Source organism: Charadrius vociferus, unplaced genomic scaffold (genome assembly GCF_000708025.1).
Source record: "Charadrius vociferus isolate BGI_N301 unplaced genomic scaffold, ASM70802v2 scaffold472, whole genome shotgun sequence".
In the NCBI taxonomy this organism is placed as follows: Eukaryota; Metazoa; Chordata; class Aves; order Charadriiformes; family Charadriidae; genus Charadrius; species Charadrius vociferus.
Window position 1 is genome coordinate 3,550,490 of NW_009647735.1, and position 17,776 is coordinate 3,568,265.

A 17,776-nucleotide genomic window follows, 5' to 3' on the forward strand; every position below is an offset into this window, starting at 1 on the left:
CGAGGGGAGTCTGCCGGCTGCGCGGCGGAGCGGCGCCGAGTTCAGAGTCTCTCCGCGCAACTTAGGTTACGCGGCAGGACCGCTGTGGACTGGTGAGGGGCTTCCAGGGCGCGATTTGCCTTTCCATCCTTTTGCAGCGGCAAAAGCAAATAATTAACTAAACCCAACAGAAATAAAACAAACTCAGGCTTACCTAAAAGTTAGGATACCTTTTTTTTTTTTTTTTTTCCCCGCCCCTTTTTTTTAAAATTTCATTCCCTTTGTGGAAGTCGCTTATGAACCGTGCTCGGCACACTGCATGGGAAGAAGCGGCTTGTGTTTTGGATCGAGGATTTGCTGTTGCAAAGCGGTCTAACTTCCATGCAGTGGGGCAGCCTTCACTGCTCTAAACGCCTTGACGATGTGCTGAGGAGCCCATGTAGATTGACATCTTGTGCAGAGAAGGCATTGAAGGTAAGAAGGGGGCTTGGGGAAAAGAGGGATTTTTATATCCTTTTATACGGTATCTTTTGTCCAGCATCCCCCTTTCAGCAGAGCATCAGCAGTTCATCCGGAACAGTATTGATAGGTTGGAACCGATCAAGTAAAATGAAAGTCTGCTCCTGTGAAAAGTACACGGAGCTCACAACTGATTGCAAAAGATGTATTTATTTTTAGTCTGATAACACAGCACGTTTATGATTTATGCTTACAGCGCAGTGAGCTAACTCACATAGCTCAGGAATGAGGAGCTGTACGGTCTCGGTCTCTGATGGGCAGTTTGCATTGGCTGTTGCATTTTGTTGAATGTGTGCCCCCACTACCTCCCTGGAGCATCCCATCATCCTGTTTGATTTGGTGGTTTTTTTGCAGATACAGTGCCTAATATTAATGAGAGAAGGAGAGGGATGGAAAAAAAACCCCACATATGGAACATTTTATTGATGTGATCATAATCCTGTAATGGAGATTGCATTACATGAGGATTGCATCAAAATGCCTAGCTGCTGTGGAGGGACGAAAAAGCAAAAACTATGCTGGATTGTAAATGAAGTTCTTTGATTGAAGGATTTTCTTGAACCATGGAGGGATGTCTGTAAGCTTAAAGTTGCTGCATATGTGGAGTACTGGAATGGGATAAAAACCAGATCAAGCTGAAATATATTTTAATTTACTCAAGCTCTGGATGCAGTTAGAATTGGTTACAGGCACTGCAGCGATGTCCAATGAATTCTTGGTTTCAGCTATGGAGACCACAGAAAAGCAAGGAGAGAGGAGAACACAGAAAGGGAAGGAGAGAATTTTATCATTTGGAGAAGAGAAGGATGGTTTGTTTGTGACTTTTGCCATAACAGCACAAAGCTTTACAGCCTGCTGGTCACAACCAGCAACCTTGTAGGTGAGCCATAAAGCAGAGGATTTATCTGACTTTCCTTTTGCAGCCTTGGCGTAGTTGCCTGTAAGAAGTAGCTGGGAGGTGTATGTCAAGAGGCAAATGGGGACTTATTTGCCCCTCTCGGACACTGAAAGAAACTGTAAGCTTGAGAGACATGGAATCGACTCATCTCATCCTGGCTTTTTGAGCTTGAGTTGATAATACATTTTGAGTAATTGTTGCTGCGTATCTCAATTGGCAAAGGAGGGGAGAAGATGTTCAAGTTTATTGAACCAGAGCAGAGCTGAGGCCAGTAGATATTATCAGCTCACCCTTGCATTCTTGTGCTAAATTTTATTCGGGCATAAAGAACTGAGCCACAAAGAGCACCTTCTTCAAGCCTTACTGAAAAGAAACCTAAAGAGAACAAAAAGATTACACCAAAGATAAAATTTAGTTTTGCCTGTCAGCAGTGGATGTAGCATTGATCTGTCAGATTACACAGGTCAAAAGAGGTAAGATAGGGAAAAAAGTTATGTATTTATTTACTAACATTTCCACACACACAAACAAAGTTGGCATACAGATAAACATCACAGAGTGGGAAAGAACCATTTCTTAGAACCACCCAAGTTATAGCTGAAGTAAGCAGCAGAGACATTCCTGTAAGAACACTCAACAGTATTTATCTGTAACTGCAAAAGAGCTGGTTAAATACATAATTATATAGAATAAACCAACCCCAAATAGCTGATGTTCTCAGAAGTAATTTGTTTTCCCATTTGAGTTGTGTACGAAACCTGTGGTAATAGCTCCACAGTCCAGTCTCTCTCTTGCTGTGAATTTGACATAAAGTTGAGACAGAAACACTTATTTTAAATAAAATGAAGAGAAGCGGCACAAGCGTACTGAATTCCTCTTAAGCATTTTATTTTGGCAAAAGATGACTTTTAGTGAATTTAAGAGAAGGGTTTAGAATATTCATGGCTAAGCTCCAGGGAGCTTAGTGTTAGCTCAGTAGGCAGAAGGCTTTTCCTCTAAAGAGATATCTGCAAAAGATGTGTTTAAATTTCAAGCTATATTCAGTTGAGACTGTTGGTTTCCACATTTTAAAATCATTTGTTATGCTTCTTAGGGGAATGATGCTTAATCTGGAAAATAAAGCAAGTATTCCTAGCTCACTTTTTTTTTTTAATATAAAGAGCAAGCAGTGTGCTTTAACTGTACTTCTGTATGTAGCAATGTTCCAGCTTTGACTATTTTTTATCAAAGAACAGCTGAGGAAAAATTTGACTTTCGAAACCATGGTTATCCATGCAGATCTTGGTCTGTATTTTTGCTACAGAAGAACTCTGCTTCATGGCTGCATTGTTCATCCTTGCAGCATTTCTTTAAATGTGAGCCTTGCTATAGTTAAAGGATAATTTATATTCAGGGTAGTACTGTCTGCTCAGTGGAATTGGCTTTATACATCACAGCCTCTGCAAAAAAGGAGATCAAAGATCTGAACCTGTGGTCCTGTATTGCATTTGTATTCTACATGGACTTGAGTAATCTTGTACTGGAGCCATTCACACTCCCATAGTTAAGAATATGTCAGTCTTTCCATTAAAACACCCATTTGCTTAGTAATATCACAGCCAGTTTTAAAGACGGGCTCTAAACTTAGGTTTTATCCTAAGCAATGAAGTATAGTAACAATTGGCATTTGCTAATGGAGCAGTTTTAAGTTGAATTTACAGAAGGCTTAGTAGAAAATAACACCTGCCTGAAAAAATTTGAGGTGAAATGAGAAAAAAAAAATCCTCTCAGATTTGGAAAGCTCCTTGTGGATCCAGGTGAGTGTGTACACCTGGATTGATAAACAGGCAGTAGGGCTTTTCTTAAAGAAGTGCACTGGCTCAAAACAGGAATTCATCAGATCTCAGTTTAATGGTTCACTTTTAGACTGCATTAGAACTAATGCCTTTGGCATTATTCCAGTTAGTTCTTTTGAGGGTTAAGTTACAAGAACAAAACCAAACCCAAACATATCTTAACCGGTGAAGTCTTCCTTTCTATGAGCTACAAAGAACTATACATTTTTGAATAATGTTGATTGTCTGAGGCAGGTGTTAAAAGCATTTGGGGGATACTTCTGCTAAAGCACAGTGGCCAGGTGGATGTGGCTTTCCATCACGGGGACAGCCAGTGGCACTAATGGTCAGTTTACACTTCAACAGAACCCTTTCTTCTAAAGTATCCCCAAATCGTTTACAATTGCCTATCTCAAGTAGATAGCCATCTTCTAACAGTGAAGTAGTTGCTTCATCTGTGCAGACAACGTATGTGAATGCCTATAATAACTTTGTGCATATTTCAGGTTAGAAATTAAAAAGACTAGAATTAAAAATACACATGGATTCAATGTTACAGTTGCATGTGCTATATAGTACCTATGTTCAAGTAGTAGGTTGAAGATTCAGCTTGCTGTATTCCCAGTGTTTTGGATCGGATGAAATAAATAAGCGTTGTTTGAATGAAAGTTTTGTCATTTACAATTAATAAGGGAGATGAAAAATCTTCTGTCCCAATTACCTCTTTTTGCAATGAGATCACCGAGAGGGAATTTATACCGGTTGTCTTTCTTCAGTGCGGTGAAGCAGTAGTGACCATATCTTTCTTGGGTCTTCTGAAAATTCATACTCCCTGCAAATATACAGGCAAGTAATAAGAAGCAGGAAATTTAGGGTGGAAATGGGAATTTGATTATCCCTTAAGACCTGTGGGGAGACTGCCATTCTCATTATCCAATGGTAAATTAAGGAAAATAGGTTTAAAACAGTCTTTTTCTATTATGTTATCTGAATTAGTACCGTGACTTGCCAGGAAGCATAAAAGCTTCTATAGCTTTTGCACATCTAAAAACTCCACTGAAAGAGGAGTTTAAACTGTCCTTAAATTTGTCTTTAAGGTGTTAAATTGTGAATAAGAGCAGCACTGGTGGAAAATACATTTTGAGTGATGATAATAGTATTTACCACCTCCAGCACAAGGGAATGAAAGAGAGAGATATTTTAATTTTAAAAAAACTTTTTAGAAAAAAATTCCTGTTTCCAAATAAAAAAAAATGATGCAGTAAGATTTCCTACTTGAATGAAAAAAACCCCACCAAACCCACCCTACTTCCACAGGAGGTTTTATGGAGGTCGAAGGAACGTTAACGTAAAAATCAGAATGCAGATAAAAAAACCTGTGGAAGTTAGTCTGTAGATACAATCAAATGATGGTAGTTTTGACAGTAAATAAGAAACTATAAAGAGTTTTCTGTAACTGTGTCATAATTAAACATTCTTTTTATTTGAAGTCTTTTGTTGTCGCTTTTAATAAATATCCTGTTGAAAATTACTTTAATTCAGATACACTTACAAATGTTTTCCCATAGATTACATAAGGTTGAGCCTTCTTGATCCACCGTGGCCTGAGCCAGAGCGTCCTGCAGTCAGTGAAAAAATTCCTATTGGAACAGAGCGTCAGTAATTGCTTCTTGCATTACGTAACATAGTATTTTAACTTCTGCCCCTCATTTAGGAGTTCAGCATGTTACTGTGGTATAGAAGGCATTGCTGTGGAGGAGTTTTGCTTGCAAGGATGGCAACTTAGCCTGTTTAACAGCAAGTGCTTTGCTAAATTTTCAGGGAAGTTCTTTTTAAAGGACTGTTGTTTTCCTTCATTTAAGTTGCACTACACTCTGCAAGGATTCTGTAATTTCAAGGGAACCTACACCACCAGATCAGCAGAGAGCCAAATATGTTCTCAGAGAGACAGATGAACATTGAAATTGTTGGCGACTTCCAGATTCAATAGTGAAATTATAAACAGAGGTGGCCCACTGTATTTAAAACCCATCACTGTGGGGTTTAATATGGCAGTTCACTCAGCTAAAAAACTTTGCCTGCTTCATTTTGCTGCCAGGGGACTGGCTTGCGTTGTGTACTACTTTGATTTGATAAGGTTGTTTTGGGGATGATTTTCTTCCTCCAAGCTGGTCTAGAAATAAGATGTCACTGGTGATGTAGTCTGTTTGAGTATCAGTGTTTATATCTGCTACTTCCTTAAGGACATAGTTTTATTATTTTTGTAAGAATTTGATTAGTAATTATGTGCGCCTTATGTTGTCTACCGAAGTAGCAGGAAATACATGCTAAAGGGAAAAAAAAATCCAAGTAAAAGTTTGGAATGCTTTAGGCACAGCGTATTTCACTTAACCCACTACTTACACCATCATGGTTACTGCTCTGTGCTATCTTGTTAAACAAATAAACGTCTATGTCTGGGAATCTGTCATCTACTGGATCAATGATCACATACCTGGGCACACTAAAGCCACATCCAGTCTTGCTTCCAGCTTTAGTCCCTGGCACATAAGACGCACACGTGCCCACCAAAGGAAAAGTGAAAAATACTCGGAGGATGACAGAACTGCAGGTGCTGTTAAAATGAAGCGTAAGGAACAGCTATAAAAAAGTCAACTGCCTGCTTTCAGCCTGTAACTCAGATTTCATTAGAAAGTCTCATTTTTTTATAATCCTACTGAGAAAGGAAGTTTCATGACTTTGAGGAGGAACTGAGTTTCATCTCTGCTAATGGAAATCATAGTTTAAACCCATGTTTACTCATTTATGCGGGTTTTGTGATTGCGTTTGTAATTACAAAAATATGTATCTTCCTGTCTTTTGACAAATAGGGGGAAACTCTGTGTCCCGACAGGCACAGTTGCCTGGACCATTGATTTTACTTGGGTATGCTGGTAGTTTTTTTCCTGAACTGGAGGGTAGCTTCAATAGGAAGCATTACGTCAAGGTGCAGGTTGGATTCACAAACTGGAAAGAGATTTCCTTAGGACTTGTATGATGTTTATGATGAAAGACCCAGACTTGACTTGCCAGTGTTACATAGCTGAAGAGTGTGCCGTAGCATTAGAAGCATAGAGGAAAAGTGCAGAGCAACTCTAGTGTTTTGAAACTTCATTAAATGGTGACTTAATAGGAACTGTAATGTGCATGTTTAACTCTGGACTCAAATAATTTGGGACCTCACTGCAGTAGTTTGTTCAGATTATAGTTGCTACCAGTAACTTATAAATATATGCAAGATAGAAGGCACGAAACTAAAGCTATCATTAAACGGAGTAATGGCTTTACTTTGTCAGGCATTTAATGGACCCTTGGAAAATGTACGTGGCAATGCGTTGTAAATTAAGATCTAGAATACAATGCAACACAGTAATGATTTTGGGGATGAAAATTGGGAATGAAATGCATACAATTCATTTTCTGTTCATCTCCCTGCCTTGTCTGCATGTGAGACCTTACCCAAAGGAATGGATTCCAGCTAAGGGTTTCATAATAGTTTCCTGTAATTGGGACTCTACTACAGGAGATCAGTGAAGTGCTCATCAGACAAGGGTACATTCATGTCTAATTATCAGAGAATTCTTTTTAAAATTCATGGCCAGGACATCTGTAATTTTATGACTTATTAAAGAAAACTGGATATGCAGTAAATCAAGGGGTTGTTTGTCCTAGTTCGTTTGTTATAGTTTTATAAGATGATTGAGAATGGCCTTCTCCTCTGGCAAAATAGCAGCTGAAGTCACAGGTATTGCTCCTTTATCTTCTATGATTCTGCCATAAACTTGAGGGAAAAAGAATCATGTATGTGTACATGTATAACTGATTATGACATTAGTTAAACCTGAGGAATGAAAGTTATAGAAGGGACCTTAGATACTGGAAAATAAGTATCTTTTAATTGTATAATCCATCTGGAATAATGATGACTACAAAATGGAACTATTCTAGCATTTTTGGTATTCACATATTATTCCCACACCCTCTTGTTTTTCATACATAAGCTCATTAAAAAGACAGTAAGTCTAGAACACCATAAACCACGCTTTCTTAACAAAAAATTTCTTTAAAATACCTCTTCAAAAGGCTACAGAATTGTGGGTCGTCAGCTATATTTATTTTTTGACAATATGTTCAGTCAAATATCAGTTAGTTTGTCTTTCACAGTTTAGCTTTATCTACAAACACAAAGAAAACTATTTTCAAGAACTGCTCTGAAAGTACCCTAAAGCATAATACAAAGGATGTTTGAGTTCACAGAACATTAACTCAAGGTCTTTCAAGGTACAATAGGGGGGAAAAGACCTTTGGCATAGCAGAAAAAAACATTGAGCACTTGAAAAACGTGAATGTGAGTCAGAAAGCAAAGACGTTAATAATCTGTGTCAAAGAAATGTATCACGTGTGCATGTGGTCAGACCCTGTTGTTTTGGTCACTGAGGAATAATGTTCGGATGTGTCGAACACGGATAGTCTGATGATGAGGAATGAACCTGTGGTCTCTTCTGGCTGCAGCCCTCAGCCCGTATTCAGCCATGAGCATCACTGAACAATCTGAAGCTTGTGTGCTAAAGGAAGAGAGACTCTTGGTGACTAAATACCAATGACTCTCTAAAGAGTTCGGGCGTTGCCTGTGTCACTTTGGAATATTTTAATGGAAGGTTTAAAAAATTCCTGCTTACTTCTCCTGTCCCTGAAAACAAAGAAAATTGAATTCGCATGGTGCCCACTCTTTCTCCCTTTTTAACTTTGACCGATTTGTTTATTAGAGCATAATACTGAGTGAAAGGATATTTTCTAATAGAAATAGAAGTGTCATTTTAACATGTAGGTGAAAGCTTGTTAATAACCCCTGCCTCCTTTATACGCCAACAAGGAAACAAGTATAAAATAATAAAGAATTCATGTTCCTCTTCAATGATACAGAAACGCAGTTTCTTTAGGTTCTTTGAAAACAATGTGCCTTTGAATTAACTTTGTTAATTGGGGTTGAAAAGCAGTAAACCAATGATTTTTACCATGGAACTGAGGCAAGACTAACATTTTCAAAAGGACTTCCATCTTGGGTGTACAAGTCCCATTTTCAAAATGAGGCAGACTCTGAAAGAGCCCGAAGCTTGCCTGCTTTCAGAAATCTTTTCAGTGTTTTCAAAACCAGTACCATTTTTGTTAAAGACTGGTTACAGTAACAGTTTGTACCTCATCCATGTTTTCTTCCATTTCTTTGAACATTAGGGATATCAAAACTAGTCACATCCAATATTCAAAATAGGGTGGAACTCCAGGACAATTATTCTATCAAAAACCTAAAAGCAAACTGTAAACTTAAGCTAAAAACTTGCAGTCTTTATCAGAGTTGCACAAAATAAACTTTTTAAAGGAATGTTCTTTTTATCAATTTTATTCTATTCAAGCAGATTTTAAATACTTAAATATAGAGGAAGAGCAGAAGAATTAGAAAAGCTGTCAGAGAAATTAATCTATTACCGTAAGGCTGTACAGTATCATGATGGGGGTTGAGTTTGGGGCTATTACTTCTAATTTAACATTCTGTATTTTGTGGCTCATCAAACAGATATGGTTAAGCATCAACCAGCCTGAACAGTTACTGAGTTGAACCTTTGGCACTGGAAAAAGATCCCGCTTTATTTGAAGACAATGAAATAGAGCATGAACTCCAGTCAGGAAAAGAGATCCTTTTTACTTTCTGTTCATCTAAACTTTAAAATCCAGTCAGACAAACTGCAACAATAAACAGAAGTAAAAATACTGGAGGAAGAGTTTAGTAAAAAAAAGAAGAATTGACTGAAATTTGCCTCAATTTATGACAAAAATTGTTAAATTTTATTCATTATAGAATGGTGGACTAAACCTGAAATCCATGGTACTATCCATTCAGTTGGAGAAAAAGGTAAATATGCTGGTAAATTTCCTGTGATAGGACAGTCTTTTTTGTGATTGTATTGCATTACACAGCTCAAATTCAGTAAGACGTTTCTAACACTATGAACGGAATCTGGCTCCGATTCTGTTTTGAGTAGTGCTCTTTGGAATTGCTGTGTAGGGTACTTTTAAATTACCACAAAATCTTAATTAACAAAATATTACTGCTGTTTGGGACTGCTTAGCGTCATATACTGTTACACAATTTTTCAGTAGCTGCTTTCTTTAGATACTTTTTTATCTTGCTAACTTAAAGTAGGTTTCAGGTGTTGGTTATTGTTTAATGTCAAGGGGAAAATATAAAAACACAGAATATTTTCCTGTTAAGTCAGATGAAAGCTTAATCTGGCGTCATGTAAGTGCCATTTGTTGAGTCCCCTTCATGTCAATTTTTGTATTTTTGTTGTACTGCACTTAACAAAAATGAGTATTTAAAAAATAATGTCTGAATCAAAGCCAGTGCAACATCAGGCTGCAAAAAACGTGTACAATCTCAGTTCTTTATATGTAATTCATTTTGGCAAGTACGGTACTTTTAGGTTTTATTGTATTATAAACGCTAAAAAAGCTTGAAAGAAATCATTGGAAAAAGGTTTAGAGTAAGTGACTTAGATGAGGTTGGCAGGTGGTATAGTATGGCAATTGCAAGATTAACTAAATTCTGAAAATTCAGTCACTTCAGAGTATTGGATGTATGTCTTGATTTAGTCATTGCTGAGGCAAAAGTCATCACTTCGCTGAACTGCGAGACCGTGGTTGATGGAGACATTAATCAACCAACAGAAACTACTTTGTGAAAAATTTGGGATGTTTCAGTGATTAAAGCAGTAACTTGGTCAGAGCATCTCTTTAACTGCTGTATATGTAGTTATAGTCTATATAATAAATATGTAGCACTGTGACATTGCAACTATATCTGATGGGGAAGACAGACAAAGTGTAGGGCACCTTTAAGGGACAGTGAAGTTGAAATGATGAAATTTCAAAATACTCTTGGAAACAGCTTCAGTAAGTTACTATGGTAGTAAAATACTTGCTGATGAGCCTCACAAAAGTTAGATATGCCCAGATATTTCCTAGTCTGATAGCTGAGGGAATTATCATTTTTAATAGAATATTTTGTGATCCCTAAGAACAGATTAAGGATGCCGTCTATCATTTTGTGAACCACAGATACAGCAGATTTTCCTCCTTTCCTTTTCTTTTAATACATAAAGCTTTGACTGACGTAGTTCTTACAACCTCCGCCATAACTGTTCTGGAGGGAGAAACATGTCAAATCCTTTGTGGGCTGGCAACAGCTAATTTCTTTCTCAGATTTTGGAGAGCCTATCAGTTTTATGAAGGACCCTGTAAAAGGGAGCCCTAGGTGTACTTATGTGTTTCTGTCAATATGAAGAGTTGCCCGATGTCCTTGACATCAGTGTGATTTTAGGCTGGGCTACGCATGCTAATTTGCACTAGATCCTTTGCCATTTTCTATTTTCCCAAACCAAAACTGTGTATTCATCTGAGTTTCCTGGTGATAAAAAGTGTGAATTATTTGAAGCTGCAAGCACGTAAGATAATCTTGGTGGTAAACCAAAAGAAATACTTGAAGTGGTTTCTCCTTTGTGCATACTACAAAAATATTCACTTAATATTCAGAAGAATCCTTGGAAATTTTGAAAGCTTGACCTAAGGCCCTAAGCAACCTAATGTGACTTAGAAGCTTTAAGCAAGTTTGGCTAGACAGCATCTCCAGAGGTGTCTTCCAGTCTGAACTTCTCTGTGGCTCTACGAAAAAGACACTGACTCCTCTATACAGGTCATAGCTTTTCTCTTAGTCTTGATTGTGATTTTTTTCCTCAAATTCAGGAGCTTGCTATGTCCTTGCTGGTCTGGTTCAAGGAGTAGTAAAGTGAGGAACAGGACAGGAAAAAGAACCTACTAGTGAAGAGAAGAGAGCTGTTACTGTCGTTCTTGCATTTGGATCTCGACATTGTTTGTTATTCCTGTCTCAGTGTGTGATATTTAGTCTAATTTTGGGAGGCCTCCTTGAACTGAGGTTATATAGACAGGCCTCCACTTCAACACATCGTCTATTCACTGTCTTTCTACAGTGCTGTTCTGAATACAGTTTAAAGTACTACTTTTGATCTATGAAACACTTTTTAGTTTCATTTCTCTTTCTGAGGAAGAGCTGCTGTACGTTTTTGTTCTGTAAAAACCAACTGGAAAGCAGAAGCCTCAGCTTTATAAACTGAGCTGAGGGCAAGAAAACTTGAGACTGATTCTTTTCCCTTAGTCCTGCAAGACCTAAGTTAGTTGACATTCAGAGCTGTAAGACAAACTTGTTAATTCAGTTTTTCCTGAGGGTTTTCTGGAGTGGACATATTAGGTGGAGTGTAATTTTGTTTGTATTTGTGAAGAGTGTTCTGTTGATGCTTCATGTTCATGGTTTAGTGCTCTTTAGTACAAGAGTGTCTGGACGTTGACTGACAGGTTCACTACAAAAATGCAGGAAATGCATTTTTTAGAGAAAGACTTAACAATGTATGGACTGTATGGAAAAGAGAATAAGATAAAGTTGAGAATAGACAACATTTTTATCGACAGAAATTTAATTTCTTTCATTAAATATAAGAGAAGACCACTGTAAAAGAAACCAAGGTTCTTCAAAATTTTCTAAAAAGGATCTTTACTGTTACACAAGCTCTGATTTATTCTTTGTTTCATCATGGAATTATTTGTCAAAGCTGGCAGTCAAACAAAAATTATGCACTGGAATGGAGTGATGAAGATGCCTGAGTCCGAACTAGCATTTCATGATTTGTTGTTGTTGTTAAAGCTAGATTAGACTATTTCTTCATTTCAGGTGCTTTTATTTATTTTCCATGCTGTCTGTGTAACATGATGTCATTGGTATGTTTTTTTAAAATGTCTAAAAGGATCACAGAATCATAGAATCATTAAGGCTGGAAAAGACCTTTAAGATCATTGAGTCCAACCATTCCCCCAGCACTGCCAAAACCACCACTAAACCATGTCCCTCAGTACCGCATCTACACGTCTTTTAAATACCTCCAGGGATGGTGACTCCATCACGTCCCTGGGCAGCCTGTTCCAATGCTTGATAACCCTTTCCATTAAGAGATTTTTCCTAATATCCATCCTAAACCTCCCTTGAGGCCATTTCCTCTTGTCCTATCACCTGTTACTTGGGAGAAGCGACTGACCCCACCTCGCTACAACCTCCTTTCAGGCAGCTGGAGAGAGCAATAAGGTCTCCCCTCAGCTTCCTTTTCTCCAGGCTGAACACCCCCAGTTCCCTCAGCCGCTCCTCAGAAGACTTGTGCTCCAGACCCCTCACCAGCTTGGTTGTCCTTCTCTGGACACGCTCTAACACCTCAATGTCTTTCTTGTAGTGAGGGGCCCAAAACTGAACACAGCACTCCAGGTGGGGCCTCACAAGTGCCCTAGTCCTGCTTGCTGCATTATTTCTGATACAGGCCAGGATGCCGTTGGCCTTCTTGGCCACTTGGGCACACTGCTGGCTCATATTCAGCTGGCTGTCGACCAACACCCCCAGGTCCTTCTCTGCCGGGCAGCTTTCCAGCCACTCCTCCCCAAGCCTGTAGCGCTGCATGGGGTTGTTGTGACCCAAGAGCAGGACCCGGCACTTGGCCTTGTTGAACCTCATACCATTGACCTCAGCCCTTCGATCCAACCTGGCCAGATCCCTCTGTAGAGCCTTCCTACCCTTGAGCCGATCAACACTCCCACCTAACTTGGTGTCTTCTGCAAACTTACTAAGGGTGCACTCGATCCCCTCGTCCAGGTCACAATACTCCCCATACTAAATTTAACTGAAATTTAGGTTAAAAATTACTTCCATGGGTTTGTGTTGCTTTATTTTGGGTCAATTTTAACTGAAAGCTCAGCAGAATACTGAATGTACTCATTCACTATTTTCCATCCCTGACTCTTGCTGTACCATTTTACTACCCATTTTCTTTCTGCTGTCTCAACAAGGACCTTTTCCTTCCTTTGAAAAATACTTAGGTGTTACTTAAATATTTCAGTAATTCTTCACTGTTTGCAGTTTATTTGTAGTTGCTTGGTCATTAGACGTAGTTGTTCTACAATGATGGACTGTTGCCTTCAGAGTACATTGAGGAAAGCTTTTTATTCTAATTATTTGTTTCTCTTAATCACAGAATCATAGAATCACAAAGGGTTTAGGTTGGAAGGGACCTTAAAGATCATCTAGTTCCAACCCTCCTGCCACAGGCAGGGACACCTTCCACTAGACCAGGTTGCTCAAAGCCCCATCCAGCCTGGCCTTGAACACCTCCAGGGATGGGGCATCTGCAACTTCCCTGGGCAACCTGTGCTGGTGTCTTACCACCCTCAGAGTGCAAAAATTTTCCCTAATGTCTATTCTAAATCTCCCTTCTTCCAGTTTGAAGCTATCATGCCTCATCCTATCCCTACATGCCCTTGTAAAAAGTCCCTCTCCAGCTTTCTTGTAGGTGCCCTTCAGATACTGGAAGGCCGCCGTAAGGTCCCCCTGGAGTCTTCTCTTCTCCAGTCTCAACAACCCCAACTCTCTCAGCCTGTCTTCATAAGAGAGGTGCTCCAGCTCTCTGAACATCTTCGTGGCCTCCTCTGGATCCGCTCCAATGGGCCAATGTCACTTCTTATGTTGGAGGCACCAGAGCTGCACACAATATTCCAGGTGGGGTCTCACCAGAGCGGAGTAGAGGGGCAGAATCACCTCCCTTGACATGCTGGCCACACTTCTTTTGATGCAGCCCAGGATATGGTTGGCTTTCTGGGCTGCAAGTGCACATTGCCGGCTCCATTGAGCTTCTCATTCACCAACACCTCTGAGTCCTTCTCCTCAGGGCTGCTCTCAATCCATTCTCCGCCCAGCCTGTATTTTGCATGGGATTGCCCCTGCCCACATGCAGGACCTTGCACTTGGCTTTTTTGAACTTCATGAGGTTTGCACAGGCCCTCCTCGCAAGCCTGCCCAGGCTTACAGGAATGCATGTAAAAGACTGTATTGCATTTGTACCATTAGACGCCCTCAGTCTGATATTTTCAGAACCTTGCAGATGTGGATTTTAAATAAACGAAAAGAACAGATGGTATACAGGGAAATCTTTGGTAGGCCAAGAAGCTAAATCAAAGTTTCCCTGAGTTCCAGGAGGTACCCTGCATAGGGACTGTTTCTCCATCACTAGGAAATTTAATAATAAAAGTGCTGATCTACAGTATGCCGTAGAATTTGCTAAATATGCAGAATATTCTATAGAAATACTGTATGCCATAGAAAGAGATCGGCAACATGCGCTCTGTGCTTGTTACCACGTATTTTAGACATGGGGCTTAGGCTTGCTTTGAGATGATTAACCCTGATGGTGCTGAATATAAAAATGTCAATATAATTAGTCATCTCCAGCAGAAAATAATTTTTGCCATTTTTTTCCACTGTGTGGAGGAGGGGATGAACTGGTTTTCAGTTACTCTTTATCATTTAGGTTTTCTATTTTTGCCATCGACTGGGAACATTTACTGATGACTTTTTTCCATCTTGTATTCAGGGATGGGCTATTGTATGGGACAAATCTTAGTAAAAGAAATGCCCTGATGAACCAGTGTGAACTGGTGATAATTCAGCAAAACTATTCCTTGACTGATGATTAGGAATAGGACGTAGAACCATATATGGTCAGCTTTGGATATAAAATGAGCTACTTGTACTTTTCTAGTGCTAATCCAGGCTGTCTCTATTAAGATAGTACAAGTGTTCATTGTAAAAACTTCATACTAAATGTTCTGAACAAGGCACGTATATATGAACAGATTCTGTTTGTTTTTGCATTGGTGCCACTATAAGAAAATAGAGTCACGCAAATATAAGACGGTATCCACAAACTCAGAACACTGATAATTGTTTTGATTCTTCCCTTATTTGAATCACCATTAAAAAAAATCTCAAAAGATACTTCATTGCAATCATAGCTAAGCAAGATAGTGTAATTTAAATGTATAGTTACTATCATAGATAATATGTATGGGCTGTATAACCATAGGGAAAACACAGATTTTCAATTTCCCTTGGAATGTGTTCATTATTAGAAGGTACTACCAGAGTATTGTTTGTTGTAAGCAAAAAAAATCCTGTTCAAGTTTTTAATGAATCTCTTGAGAGATTCATCAGATTTACAGGTTAAAAAAGCTGTAAACATTCTACAGGGAGTAGTCATTAAAGAGAAGATGAATGTGAGTTATCTGTACATTTCTTATGAAACAGAAACCCCAAAGATGATTTACAAACCAAAAAGCTGTTTCTCTTTAAATGTTCTGTACTGCTGCATTATGTAATGAAATAGAAAGTACAATTAAAAGTAAGTCTGTTTGCAAGATGAGAAGCAGTTTCACTATTTTGTTTGGAGAATTTTATAGGTAAGACAGCACTGGTCTGAATTTGAAGAGAAGAAGCCTGAGACTAATATTTCCTTCATTTCTAGATTAGAAAAAGCATTAGAGTGGAAGAAAAAATCCTTACTGCATAGTTAATCAACTTGGAGGGCCTTATGTTGAAAATCTGATTTTCTAAATGAAATGAAAATGAATTAATAGAAGGTCTGTAGATTAAATAAATAAATTACAAAAAACCCCAGCTCAATCCTTTGGCGAGTTACTTTTTTGGGAGATCAAAAAGTGACAACAGAGGACTGCTAAAAGGCTTGCCTTTCCATGCGGCATTTCATACCCTTGATTGCTCACTCAAGCTTGACTGAACCAGCAGAACGGTGGTAAAAACTTGTAATTTGTGATGAAACAGTGTTTCATCCTTGTTTTTTTTTTTCATCTGAAGTATTACAGATGCAGTGAAGGGAACAGTTTTGAATATACTGCTAAAAGATAAAATACAGATAAATATTTCTAAACTAATGCACCAAAATTGCTGCTTCAAACTTTTAAATTGGTCATCTAAGATTCCTCTGAATGTTTTCTTGTAGTTAATATCTCCTGCTTCTTCAGAAAGCTCTAGATCTACCATGAAGAAGACAGTTTATTTGTAGTTCGGGGGAATTTTGGCATTAGTTTTGTTTTGTTGGTGTAACTCTTCAATGAAGCACAAATGTACTGAAAACTTGGATAGCAACAAAACGTGAACTGTGTCCTAACCGCATCTGTTGAACATAACAACAGTACTTTCGCATTCATTCAGCTTTCCAAGAGGTCACACCCTTCTTTGCAAATAATAAGCATAACAAACTGCTGTATTCACAGTGCCTCATCATTATGAATAGTATGTATTTCAGCTGACACTGCCATTCACAACATGATTTTACCAGTTCAGTACATGACTCTGACTCTGGTCTTCTTGTCATACTGGAAATATTCAGGACTCCAAACTAAAATCACTGTGATACTAAGAGGACTGATACTTCTGCTGAGTTTTCTTAATATTTTGTAAAGATTACCTGCCACTGAGTACTTTTTTCAAGATATACGTGTGTGTATTTTTTTATTATTATTATTAAAAGCCTATGTGTGTGTTTCTTATGTATATGCATGAATGCGCTGTGGTCATAAAAATCATAATTTATGTCCTTGGTCTGAGCTAAACATTGGGCTTTCAGGTTTTGAGCAAGCTTCTTCATGAAGCAGTCCCAGTAAAATTTATCTCTGACCTGAAATCCTCATGTGCAGAATCCTCTTGAGCAGACTTCAGTCATGGCATTTGTAACAGTGTGACAATGAAAGTAAATCAAGACAAGAATAAGGACATCAAGTCTACTCTAGCTTAAGACTGAAATATCACAAAACATAAAGGACTGTACTCATTCATGCAGAATCATTTTTGTGATGCAGCCTGCTGGTGGAAGATTAACAGAAAGGTCTTCTGACATGTTTTCTAGTGGCATTGTGTTTGAGTATGTCTTAAACATCACTGTTGCAATGTGTTAGATCTTACGTTCTTTACGTTTCCTTTTTACATGTGTTTACATTTGGACTGTCATTTCTCTAGATGACTGGAAAGCGTTTTGCCAATTTTCACATATCCACTATCCACTACTACCTTCCTGTGCCTGTTTGTCTCCCACTGACTCCTACTTTTCGACAGATATGTGCCCTAAAAGGAACATTTCTTGTTATGAAAGCAGTAGGTTCCAAAAGATCATCTGAAATCTTGTGACTGTTTCCTTCACTTGGGCTTGCAAGATTTTAGGAAAAATGCCAGCAAGTGCACAGAGAGTTTGGCTCTCAGAGCCCAGTGTTAAGGTTAACAAGTTGAAATAGCTGCATGTTGCCATTATCTCAAAACCCTGCTGCTTTCGGGACATGATGAGGACTCTAATAAGAATGTTGTTCATTGCTTGTTTGGTTTTTTTCCTTCTCCTGCCCAGCACTTACTGAAGAATAAGATTTAAAAGTTGGATGGCTTGTGATGAGGTCTTGATGTAATTCTGTCATCTTACTGACCAGCCTGTTACTGAAAGAACTCTAACAAATAGATCACTGAGATGAGGGGGAAAAACCAAACCCAAACCTGCCACTGTTTTTCTGAAGAACTATTTATAGG

At 38.6% G+C, this 17,776-nt stretch overlaps 1 protein-coding gene across 1 annotated transcript in view; it reads left to right on the forward strand.

The window, feature by feature from the left end:
• The first annotated feature begins 60 nt into the window (after positions 1–60).
• PCDH11X (protocadherin 11 X-linked) overlaps positions 61–17,776 on the forward strand; it is a 91,308-nt gene continuing 73,592 nt past the window's right edge. The window contains exon 1 of the mRNA XM_009881688.1: positions 61–453. The gene's annotated coding sequence lies outside the window, so the exon portion shown is untranslated. The remainder of the gene's footprint in view (positions 454–17,776) is intronic.